Source organism: Durio zibethinus, chromosome 2 (assembly GCF_047325235.1).
Source record: "Durio zibethinus cultivar Kanyao isolate XHJ-2024 chromosome 2, ASM4732523v1, whole genome shotgun sequence".
Taxonomy (NCBI): Eukaryota; Viridiplantae; Streptophyta; class Magnoliopsida; order Malvales; family Malvaceae; genus Durio; species Durio zibethinus.
Window position 1 is genome coordinate 9,537,644 of NC_143163.1, and position 11,763 is coordinate 9,549,406.

The 11,763-nt window shown below is 30.2% G+C and overlaps 1 long non-coding RNA gene across 2 annotated transcripts; it reads right to left on the reverse strand.

The window, feature by feature from the left end:
• Window positions 1-754: 754 nt before the first annotated feature.
• LOC111309248 (uncharacterized) lies at window positions 755-6,361 on the reverse strand. 2 transcript variants are annotated; one of them, XR_016331008.1, is made up of 3 exons: window positions 3,401-5,840; window positions 1,977-3,323; window positions 755-1,902 (listed from the first exon to the last, which is right to left on the reverse strand). It is a non-coding gene; the product is annotated as an uncharacterized LOC111309248 (long non-coding RNA). The 2 variants fall into 2 exon arrangements; XR_016331009.1 differs by lacking the exon at window positions 755-1,902 and adding an exon at window positions 6,039-6,361 and having other exon boundaries at window positions 2,477-3,323; window positions 3,401-3,552.
• Between the last annotated feature and the right edge of the window lie 5,402 nt (window positions 6,362-11,763).

The following is an 11,763-nucleotide window of genomic DNA, read 5'->3' on the forward strand; positions in this document are numbered from 1 at the left end:
GCAAATAGATCTTTTTCTCAAACTTTTCCCCCAAAGTGGAGGGTGATCTTTGGTGGATTTCTTCAAAAAAAATCACAATAGTCTCAAAAGGGGTAGCAAGTGGATGATTTCATTTTTTGTGAAAGGTAAAAGAAAAACGATCATTTCTCATTTCAAATATGAATACTTTTCTTGAAGGACCTATATTGAATAAAAGCGAGCTTGTGGATATAAGGGATCACAATCCTTTAAAATGGCTTTATTCCTACCCTTTAATATGTCAACTTTAATTCACCCAAACAAATTAGAAGTCAAAATCCTCAATCAATAAGAATGAAATTTCCAAAATTAAACCTCAAATTATTATTACAATTGTCTAAACATTCATTACTTGGAATATGAGAATGAGTGAAACATAAAGGGGATGAATATAAAAGTAAGGATAAAAAGAAGAATAGGAAGAATATATAATGAAATACACTTGTCATTTTATTGAAACACGAGGTAAATAAAAGATAAACACATGAAAAACTAAATACAAGATAAACACAGGAAAAACTATCTTATAGTTCATTACTTCTAAAAACACTCTAAAAATACCTCCTCAAAACCATGTTCCTATATCATTGGGCAAAGCAATTTTGGTGATGCATGGCCTTTCTTTATTGTCAAACTTGACCAACCCCTCATTGATGAACCTTTTACTTTGTGCTTTAGGGCAACACAATTTTTTATTGAATAACCTGTGATCCTATAATGATAGCGATATTGAGCATTAGCATCATATTATTTCGGGTAAAGAGGTTTCATTGTCTCAACATAAATAAGGATCAACAAATGATTTTTCACCAATTGTGGTAGCAAGTCTATATATGTCATAAGAATGGGATCAAAAGAAGCCTTCTCTTTGTTATTTCGTGACCTTATCGAATTGTTGGTTTGAAGTTTTGGGGCAGACTTTACAACAGGTGCAGTAATGGGGTTGTATGTATGACTTGATTGGAAAATAGATGGATAAGCAGATGGTGGGATAAGTTGATAGGTGTGAGGGGTTACGCCATATACGGATAAATAATAAATTGGATACATTGCCGACAGGTATTGGGGAAAACCTCTAAATTGTTGATTATCATGGCTGACAACTTAAGCTTCATTCTCTTTCTTCTTTGGTACTTCACTTTTTTTTTCATGCTAGTTCTTTTCCTCTTAGATTGCTATTCTTGATAGCATTTTCAATTAAAGGAAACCTTTAAATTGTTGATTATCATGGCTTACAACTTGAGCTTCATTCTCTTTCTTCTTTGGTACTTCACTCTTTCTCATGCTAGTTGACTTTTTTCCTCCTAGCTTGCCATTCTTGATAGCATTTTCAATTATCTCACCATAGATTACCATGCTAGCAAAGTTTTTGGTGGCATTCACTATCATTTTCTTGTAGTAAAGAGCTTTACAAGTACTGACAAATAGGATAGTGATTTCCTTCTTAATAAGAGGTGGTTAGACCTGAGCAGCCATATCTTTCCACCTTTGGATGTATTTCTTAAAAGATTCTATTGCATTTTTTTCCATGCCCTATAATAAAAAGCGATCTAGAGCCAAGTTTATAATGTGTTGATACTGAGTAATGAGCGCCCTTGCCAATTTCTTCCATGAATTAATGGGAGTTTTATCCAATTGAACATATCATCTAACAGCAAAACCAATAAAGCTGTCTTGGAACACATGAATCAACAATTTTTGGTCACTTGTATAAGCGGATATTTTTCAATAGTACATAGTGACATGAGTCACTAGACACTTAATACCATCATATTTTTGAACTCCCGGACTTTGAACTTTGGTGGGATAACTACATCAGGAACCAAACAAAGTTCGATCATATTTATAGAGCCATAAAAGTCAATTCCCCCCATAACTCTTAACCTCTCTTCAAATAGATTCATCTTTTATTCAGACTTATAGAGCCATAAAAGTCAATTCCCCCCATAACTCTTAACCTCTCTTCAAATAGATTCATCTTTTATTCAGACTTTGAACCTGTAGAGAGTTGACTGCCTTTAACTTCAGTTTCTCTTTCTCTTTCAGATCATCTAAGTTAGGGACTCAGACTGACTCCATTGGCTTTTTCATAAAGATAACAAATTCATCTTTTATTCAGACTTTGAGCCTGTAGAGAGTTAACTACCTTTAACTTTAGTTTCTCTTTCTCTTTCAGATCATCTAAGTTAGGGACTCAGACTGACTCCATTGGCTTTTCCGTAAAGATACAAACGTCGTTAATTAAGAAATTTAGCGACATTTTTCACTATAAATGCCACTAAATTAAGAAATTTACTTTTTTTTAATTTCTTTCAATATTTACTACTATAATTAAATAAAAAATTATTAAAAGAAATAAATTCAAATTCAAATTTATAAACTAGATATTATAAATATTTAAATATCAAAATATTTAAATACAAATGCCAATTAAAAAAACCTTAAAGAATACTTGGCATGAGAAAGCAAAAATATTATTATTAAATCAACAATCATACATTGTACAAGCCTTTTCACATGAACAAGTGTGTAGAAATGAACCAGAACAAATAAATTTGTCATCGATGAGTTACATGTAATCTTGCAAGCCACGAGAGGTAGCATACTACAAAAGAAAAAAAGCTTCCTAATACATCATTGAGTTTTTAGGAAGAGCAACAACCACTTTTTTTACCAACAGGCTATCCTTGGATCTATACTGTCAGAGGCTTTGCATTGTTCATGGCCGGTTGGCTTGCCATTTTGCAATAAGAGGCAATTTTAAAGGGTGAGCAAACCACGCAAAAAGCAATTGTCAATCAATAGGAACTAAGATTTTTGAGGTAAATATCATAGCAAATGGTTTGTTGATCCACAAGTTTTTGTTGATCCACAAGTTTTTTTTTTTTTTTATAGGTTGAATAATAAACCCTAATAGCCGAGAAACTAGTGCAAAAGATTCCACAAATGTATGGAAAATCATTACTTAAGCAATTTTCTGCTCCAAAGATTTTATGCCTATCAAAGATTTTAAGCAATTTTATACTTAACAAGCCTAATGAAATTGAATTTCCCATCTAAAAAAAAAATCATAGAATACCTAATAGCTTAATGAAGAGGATATACACAAATCATCATAAGCATGCCTATTAAACCGCAAATTAACTGCTTAAGCCAAAAAAATATTATTTAAACCTCAAAGATGGAAAGCATTTAGTATAAAAACATACCCATAGCTTTAATTTTGTGGGCTAGGAACTCCATCCCGGGTGTGAACCCTCATATTTTTGAACCCTCTCTCATAAATATTGGACATACTCTATCACCTGCAAAAGAACACTGTACCAATCAAGAAATTTTAGAAGGATGACAACTCAACTCAAATGGGAAGCTAATAATATACCTTATTTGACCGGCAAAACAAGCAGCACATGGGAGAGGAAGCTAGCTGGAAATTGAAGCTCGTGCAGAATTGGTTATGGGCAATTGTCTATCTTCCAAAATATCTCTGAGCTGACTTGGCATTTTTGAAGGTTGAGATTGCATCATTTGAAGCTGGGATCAAACATTAAAAAAGCTTTTATTCAGCTATAGAAGAGCCCCCCTTCATACATGCCTCGGCATTTTTTTTTTAGCAGGAACTCCAAATGCTGGCAGCTCCATAGCTGCTATGTTATTGGCTGTGCAGTCTTTGTTCTTTGTTTTTCCTTTCATTTTAAATTTATTTTAAGTTTCTTTTACATTCCTTTACTTGTTATTTAGCTCTACTTTAGTTCCTTTAAGTAAACATTTTCCTTTTAAACTTGCAATTTCAGTTTATTCAACACAGTTTTTGGGTTTCTAGGTTTGATGTTAGCTACTGTTTAATTAATTTTCAAGTTGATTTCAGTTTCAAAAAATTATGAGTTTTTTATATGTTGTTCCTCTAGTTTTTAGCTTGATTTACAGTGCTTCCTCTTGATCAAATAGTTCTAATTGAGCTAGTAAATTTAATCTGTTTTTAAAAGCTGTTTCCAGAATGTTGTTCTGTCTTCAGATTTTATTTAATTTCGGTTTTTGTTACTTTTCAAGTTCAATTTGGTTTCAATCTGTATCAAGCTTTTTAGTACTTGTTCATCTATGAGTTATCTAAGCTCTATAAAATTTGAGAGCAAAATTCCATATATTTTGAGCCAGATCTAAGATTTAGTAGCAGCTGTTCTGTTTTCCAAGCTGAAATTTCAGATTTTGTTTTGCTACGGTTTTGGTTAAATTTCAAGTACTAAATGATGTCCAATGCTCTTGAAAATTTATGTGCATGTTCACATATTAGTTAGTTACTTCCAAAAAAAATTGGAGATCAAATACTATCAAATGAGAGTGGAAACCGAATTTTAATCAGATGCTGTTCAGAACCAGTTTCCAGTTTTTGATGATTGTTTTGGGTTGTTGTTTCTTTGATTTTTCATGGCTGTTTGGGGGTTGATAAGGATGGTACAAGATTGCTATTAGGTTCAGCATTCACCTAGGAGGCCTTTTTACTTGAAACAAGTGTTTTAAATTTTTTTTTTTTATTTTCATGCTACTGCTTTACTACTCCATTAATTTTCAGTTTTAGTTTGTTTGTTCATTTATCTGAGTTTGGTTTCTGTATTAATCTTCTTGTTATTTAATTTTCATGTTCCATTAATTATAATGCCATTTACAGTCAATTAGCTAGCCAAACTAGTTCTTAGCTTGCCTTTACACAAAAAGAGAACTTCTCAATAAAAGTTCAGTAGACTTAGCTAGTTCTTGACTCGTGGCTTTAAATTGCATTTTTGCTATTCAATAGATCCATTGCGTTTTCTAAAAGTTTCTATGCAGATACTCTACTTGAAAGGATGATTTTCATATTAATAGATCTAGTCAAAAGACAATAGAATAATTTTTTTTCCTATCATTCAATTGAAAATAGAATCATATATTTATATACTCATAAAAAAGTAGACAACTCTAAATAACTGCTTATGTGAATCAATTTTATTCTAGGAAATACTTCTAAGGAAGATATATTAACTAAGGAAAACCATAAAAAAATGCTCATTAGTTATTTTTCTACTACAATTCTATTAAAATTGTTCCTAAAGGAATAGAGGATAATTTAGCCAATACTTGGATGTAGAAACTATTATGTATATCTCTATCCCTTTTGACATTAATATTCATGAAGATTGAGGAGTCTTTCTTTTCACCAAAACTTTTATTTGATAGAAAATGCAAATTAGCCATATTAATTTTATAAAAAAAATGCAATCAAATAAGTTACCCAGAAACCTTTATACTTGATCAACTTTTTAATTCTGTCAACAACATAGAGATTCCCATCCTCATCAAAGTATCCAAGATCTCCTGTATGAACCCAACCCTATCCATCTATTGTCAAATTTATTGCTTGTGGATTGTTGAAGTAACTTGAGAATAGTTATTGAAGTTGTAGTGTCAAAGAAAATAGTAGAAGATATCAAGAGCTAGCAGTATGACATAAAATCTGGAGATAAATGGTTTAATATTAGTTAACACTTGTGCCTAGCAGATTAATCGTTGGCATAGTACAAATAAAAAAGCAACACCATATAGTTGAGCACTAACCTTCCTTATTAGTTTAAGCAGCGAAGCATCAGGGGGACCATAGGGATACAATTTTGCAGAGAATGAAATTCAATATCTACTGAAATTAAACTGCTCAAAAAGGTAACTTTAAGAGTAATTTAGAAGTCAGATCAAGAATTTGACAAGAATTTAGAAGTCAGTATCTTTTTCCTCATTCTCTATACATATATCTTTTTCTTTCTCCTTTGTATCCAAGTGAACTCTACTTAAAACCCTACCTCTGCAAATACCCGATAGCCGCTGTTGCTACCCATCAAATTAACTTCTTTTTCCTCGAATTCTAGGGCTCGATTTTCTTCCAATAAACAGACTTACACATTCCACTATTAAATGAGAATTTATAAACCACAAACATATTTGTTAAATTTAAAACAAATAATTAAACCCTAAATAGAAGAAAATAGGTTTACCATGGAAGAAATCATCAAAATGAGAGCAAAGCTAAATGGATAACCAAGAAATCACCGTCGATTGAACTGGGATTTGCCTTACTGCCAATGGTTGCCGAAATGGGTTATAGCACAATTTTGCTAAATTAGTTATTTGGTGGAAGTAAAATTGAAGGAAAAGAATGAGAAAAGAAAAGGAAGGGAAAATAAAGGAAAATCGAGAGGGAAATTTACAGTAGAGAATGACAGAAAGGAATCGAATGGTAGAAAGGAAAAAGGGGAAAAGATGGGGCTGGGTCGATTTTTGATTTTTTGGAAACTTATCATGCAAATTGGAGGCCTTTTTAAATATAAAACACCACTAAGTAATGTGGAATGGGTTGATTAGTTAGTGGCGATTGTATTTACAAATATCATTAAATTGTAAAAAATTAAGGTATTTTACAATAAATGTCACTATATGTCGTAAATTAACGGTACTTTTAATTACAAATGCCTTTAAATTTTTTTAATTTGTGGCGTTTATAATTTCAAGTGCCGCTATGTGTTTATTTTATAGCTTTTGTTTAAAAATATTACTAAAATTATAAAAATACTTTAATTAGTAGCGTTTGTGATAAAATGCTGTTAAAAAAATGCATCAAATCTTTATGTTCCTTTAGTGCACATAGGGTTTAAGGTTACAATTTAGAATTTTGGGTTTCGCTTAGAGTTTTCTTTTAGGGTTTCAAAAATTTATGAACTTTTCTAAAAATTTAACATCTAGATAAACTTTTAAAGTAAGCTCATATTTTGTAATTTTCCTAATAAAATTAATTTTTTTATATTTTCATACATTTTTTTAATTATTATTATTATTATTACTAATTTACCTTTATCTGTTTCTATTTAAAAAATGGATTTTTTATATTTTATTTATTTTATTTTTCATTAAAAATATTATTATTTATTAATCTTTTCTTATTTTATTTTAATATTTAATAATTTCTCAACATATAGATGAAGTTATTATATTATTATTTTTGATACATTATTATTATTTTTAAAATGCAATTTTGGACTTCTTCTAATATTTAGGCAAGAAAAGCAAAATTTTTAATTAATTAATTAATAAGTAATTAATTAATTAATTAATTAATACATTTTTTACATTATTATTATTATTATTATTATTATTATTATTATTATTATTATTAAGCCCATGCAATAACTAAATGCCAAAAAAAAAAAAAAAAGAAACCAAGACAAACCTCATGGCATACTAGATAAACTGTCCCTACCAATACGCTTCTTATTTCTTTATATTTGCTACCATATTTGTTATCAAAAATTATAAATCATGCAGGAACAACAATGTGCCATAAATCTTGAAATGCCAAATCTTGTAGACAACAAAAAGAGACAAGCACCAGACTAACAAATGTGAGCAAAAAGCAAATTTTAAGCTTTTTCTTCCCACCTTATAAATGACCAATATGTAGATGAAAGGCCAAAAACTTTAAACTTACATACAAATAAACTTTTATGCATAAACTTATATGTAGATAAAAAACTTTTTCATAAACGTATATGGTTAGAAAATTTAAGAAAATAGAAATAATAAGAAATAAGAAATATAGCTTTGAGGCGTGAAAAACAAAATCTTAAAGGCAATTATGCCTATAGAATACAACAAAACTTTAACAAACTCTCTAAATCAAAAGTAGTAAAATAGGTCAGGCAAAAAGATATATTTATAATAAATGAACAATCAGCAATCAAGCCAATTCAAAAAGTCATGACATTCCGTATAGTCATATTCTCTTGTTTAAATAAACGTTATTTAAACAATCATGTTTTCTTATTCGAATATGTTTATTCGGACTATCATATTTTTCTCTGTCCAAAGATGTTTATTCAAAATTAGTAATATTCTGAAATAAAAAAATAAAAGATTTAAAAATTAAATCTATTTACTAAACAAGCTCAAGTGCCTATTTTTAACTTTTAAAATTGTTTGACCCACTACGAAAACTCTTAGCAAGCCCAAATGACTTGGCCCACTCTAGCACTCAGCTCAATTACTTAAATAACATAAGTAATCTTTTTAAAACTATATATAAATTATCTTTCTACTCAATGTGAAATACACCACATTCTAAACTACCAACATATATAGCTTTAAACTTTCATTGCGTATCCCATAAATGGAATGGACAAGTGAAATGCATCAAATTGGATGAAGCCTTAGGCTTCTGCAAACTGACGACTTGATAGACAAGAAATAAAGCACAAGCTTAAAATGAAAATAGTAGACATGATAAAAAAACTTTAAGGTTTCAAATATGAAAACAAAAAAACTTTAAGCTTCTATTCACAACCCACTCTCTTCCTTTGTTTCTTTAAGTTGTTTTTCTAAAAAAAAATATTTTTAATGTGAAAATATACACACTCATCATACCAGTGAACATAGGTCAAGAATGGAACCTTGAAGTTCCTATCACAACAAAAGAAAAACTAAAACCTTCTTCAATAAAAGGACCACCTCAGCGAACGGCTTACCTTTTTATTTTTGTCTTTATTCTCTTATTTGGTTTTGACTTTTTCTCCTAGCGTTTTGATGCCAGGAATTGATATTTGAGATATGAAGATTAACTGTAAATAGAAAAACTCACAAAGAAGACAACTCACAAGAATTTAAATAATGGTAGAATATGATTATTGAATTAAAAGGGATAAAAGTTCACCACCAAGACTAGAAACTAAGGGATATAGAAACACCACCCTAAGAATTCTAATCAAGGATACAAAACAATAAAAGTTCACCACTCTAAGAAATCTACCTAAGAGATACAGAACTTGAAGAACAATTTAAAAGATTGCTTAAGGATAAAAAAAAATGTATTCTCCCTTCTACCAAATTATAATAGAAAATATATAGGCTAGGAACATCCCTCTAAGCATGAAAACTTTCTGATTGCATTGTTAGAATCGTGCCTAAAATCATAAGATTTGCATGTGAACATAATCTACTCATTTACTCTTACAGATTATATGATAATGAACCTGACCACAATCTCATCCATATTTATGATCTTTTTTTTTCAGTTAGTGTGAATACAATCTCTCTATTCTAGCCCACCTTATTTATGTGTGGATTTGGACTAAGGATATGCCTATTTTATTTTTGGATAAGTCTTCTTTAGTCCTAGCCCAAGTTGTATGATATGCAGACATTTCGATGTCAATCTCCTCTAGTTGGAAAAGACTTGTCTTCAAGTCAAACTAGTATTCTCACCATGGTAAAGTGATAAATCAATAATATTAAAGGTGAAAGATACTCTATAAATGTCAAGAAGTTTTATCTTGTAGGCATTCTCTTAAATGCATTGAAGGACTCTAGATGGACCATCTGCCTTAGGTTGTAATTTGTCAAACTTTTTTGGAAAAAATCTTTCTTTTCGAAAGTTAATCCAAACCAAATCATGTTTTTTAAACTTCACATGTCTTCGATGCTTGATTATTAACCTTTTATAATTTTTTATTTTTTTACAAAATTTTATTCTGAATCTATTCATGAAATATTTTGATACTCTTGGCTCTTTCTTCTACATCTCTATCAAAATTTTGATTAGCATAAAGTTGAATTAAATCTAAAAGATAGATTGTATTCTTACTAAGAATAATTTTAAAAGGGCTATCTTTTTCCTCAATATGCATATCATTCAAGCTATACTGTATAACAAGTGAGGACTTAAGATCACCATAAGTTTTCTTAACACTTTGTTCAAGATCCTAGTATACTTCATTAGTTTTTCTTTTAACATATTCAAGAACTTCATCTTCAACCAACGTAACTATCTTGAAATTTTAGACACTTATAATGTATATGCCCAATTTTTTAGCACTTGAAGTCTCTTTGGGTTTGAGTGTTGACAGTATTAGATTGTGGCTTATTGGGAATGGCTCTTTCTTTCTTTAAGGGTAGATTTAAAGGAGGTTTAGTAGAAACACTGGTCTTAAACATGCTTTCCTTGTTAATGTATTCTTCCACTGAAAGATCCATTTGCTTCAAGTTATAGAGCCTAAGAAAGATGTCTTATTGAAAGTTGTCTAAGACATACTTTCTCTTCAACTCTCTTTTCATCTTCTCCCAAGTTATAATTTTTCTTTTGCCTTTTCTTTCCCTTTGCTTTTTTAGATTTTACCACTAAAAAAATGTATGTTTTTTGAGTTTGATAGCCACTAACTTCATTTTACAATGTTTAGAGGTATCATGGTATTCAAATTTGCATTCCACTGTGTGTAGCCAATCAAAGAATTCTTCAAGTTGCATCGTCTTTTTGAACTCAAGAATTTTAATCTTCAGATTGAATATGCTAGGTTAAAATTAGTTTTTACATAGATAGTCTCTAACTTGCTATGGGTGAGATAGGGTGTTATCAATAAAATCATTATTGTTTCCATAGAATGGATTAGTTTCTCTTTCATCTTTTTCATTTCTCCTTTGTTGCCTCCTTATCTCTTCTCTTCCTCTTGTATATGTAGTTGATGTTGTAGTTAAAGGATTTGTTATCGTATCTCCTTTATTAAGGCATCATTTGGGTCAACATTGGTAGTTACTACAATGTCAGTATTGGCTTCAACCTCTTCTGCTAGGGCATGATAATGACAACTTGTCATAGCTCTAATACCAATTTGATGCTAAGAATTGATATTTGAGATATGAAGATTATTGTAAACAAAAAAACTCACAAAGAAGATAACTTACTAGAATTTAAATAATGACAGAATATGATTATTGGATTAAAAGATATAAAAGTTCACCATCAAGATTAGAAACTAAGGAATAAAGAAACACCACCTTAAGAATTCTAATCAAGGATACAAAATAATAAAAGTTCATCACTCTAGAAAATCTACCTAAGAGATACGAAACTTAAAGAATAATCTAAAAGATTGCTTAAAGACAAAGAAAACTCTATTCTCCCTTCTACCAGATTATCATAGAAAATATATAGGCTAGGAACATTCCTCTAAGCATGGAAACTATCAAATTGCATTGCTAGAATCATGCCTAAAATTATGAGATTTACATGTAAACATAATCTGCTCATTTACTCTTACAGATTACATGATAATGAACCTAACCACAATCTTATCCATATTCATGATCTTTTTTTTTCAGCTAGTGTGAACGTAATCTTCCTATTCCAACCTACCTTATTTATGTGTGGATTTGGACCACGGATAGACCCATCATATTTTTGTATAAGTCTACCTTAGTCTCAGCCCAAGTTGTATGATGTGTAGACACTTTGGTGTCACATTTTTTTTAGTTATTTTTCTTCAGTACTACTTACGAGCTTTCTCCTTCTTTTTGGTCTTCTTCGATTACTTTTTTTGCTACTGCTTTCTACCATTTTTTGTTGCTTTCCTGCCACTCCCCTGGTGCATTTTTACCCTATTTTATTTTTATTTTCTTTTTTTATTTTTGTCATCTACTACCATTTTTCTCACGAAAACTTCTTCCACACCATATCTTTTTTCTTATTTTTTTCTGTTTTCCATTTTTACCACTTTTTTTTTTTGCATTTTTTGCTTTCTTTTATAGCTGCTGATTTTTATTTTCTTTGAAGCTGCCCTTTTCTTTTTAAATCATGCCTCCCCTATTTTGCATTTTTCTATCAACTTTTTTTTTCTTTTTCTTTTCTTCCTCTCCTGCTGGCACCATGCTTTGTTTTCTATTCTTTTTGCTTTCTCCCAT